This window comes from Lagopus leucura, unplaced genomic scaffold (assembly GCF_019238085.1).
Source record: "Lagopus leucura isolate 7727_CA_CO unplaced genomic scaffold, USGS_WTPT01 Super-Scaffold_100157, whole genome shotgun sequence".
NCBI classification, from domain to species: domain Eukaryota; kingdom Metazoa; phylum Chordata; class Aves; order Galliformes; family Phasianidae; genus Lagopus; species Lagopus leucura.
Window position 1 is genome coordinate 33,028,768 of NW_024962334.1, and position 1,480 is coordinate 33,030,247.

A 1,480-nucleotide genomic window follows, 5' to 3' on the forward strand; every position below is an offset into this window, starting at 1 on the left:
CTTTTTTTTTCTTTTTTTTTTCTTTTTTTTTTTTCTTTTTAATCTCGATGACTTTAAGGGCTCAGTTCTGGTGTCAAGTTGTGGCTATGTCACCAGACACATCTCCTATGAGAGGCTCCAGTATACATTTCCAAATCTCTGCAGGAATAGTAAATTCAGCTCCTCAGAGCAGGCTTTTGCCATTCATTTTTGATTGGCTCATTAGTGCTATGGGTACAGCAAGAAGCTGTGCCTTTTTCCTTACCTATGGACATTTTTAACTACCTGGAACACAAACCACACCATAAGTCAGTACAGTGCAGCCTTTTCTGAGGCAATGGAAGTTTTTTCATTTCAGTAGTGCAGAGTTTTGTGTGCCTAACAGCAAGGACAAATTCTGCACATAGTTGAATGTTATTAAGTAATCAGAATGCAGTCAGCTCAACTGGAATATTTGGCAATCATTCTTCCTTGGCAACCCAACTTCTATGCACTGACTGGTTGAAGGCGTGGGGAGGCTGATTTAATTGAAATTAATAATATATGTGATTAAATGAGAAATACCTAATCAGGCTTTAAATATTAAATGACTGAAGTTATAATGCTTCTTTTGCCTCATCGAGACATAAACACCTGGCACCCAATGGAACTCCTAATGTTGAGATGCTAGCTGTAATGTAAGCAACAGGAAAGCAGATTTGCAGGCAGTCCAGTAAATGTTTATTGTCTGCTTTGGCTTTCAGTGCAGTAGAAAACAGAGAAATTGCTGACCAGTGAGGTTTCCTTTTCTACAGCCTGCAGTCTGGTCCATTTCAGAGCCGTTGCTACAATTTGCAGATTTCAAAATCATTAATCAGATTTTTTGATGTTTTGATTCCAGATTTTTGATCTGGAGAGTAAGATTTGTCTTCTCAGACAATAGCTTGATAATTCATCAGAAACACTTGGAGACCAATTTGGCCTCAGCTTATTAGTACTTGGAATTTACTCAATAGAAATAGGAACATATGTACCCTGTAGCGTAGAGGCAGCAAGTGCCTTCCTCTGCTACCTCTGCTGTGCAGACTGCCTAGCTCTTTCTGCTGGACAGTCTGACTGGAGGTGGATAATGGCTTTTATTCAAGGAACTGTGAATGCCAGACACCTGCATCTGTTGGTGAAAGAAACTTGAATACATGGTAACTCTGTGTGTTCTGCAGGAGCTGTCATTTAAGCAGCCATCTAAGACCACAGCTGAGTTGTATTTTGCCCCAGGCCAGTAATGGGAAGTGGGATGGAGACCCAGTTAAGTTAATCTCAGAAAGCACTGGATGTTATTTATAAGGAAAATACATATTTCTGGTGGTTTATGGGTAAAAGGGCTCCATAGCTCACTAGAAATAACTAGAGGAACTATTGAGCACAGAAGGGCAAAGGCTGTATTCTTTAGCTACACAGCTGTTGCCACAAGCATAGAGATTAGTAGAAGGTGGACCTCTAATTAGAGTCAAGAATTACTTCC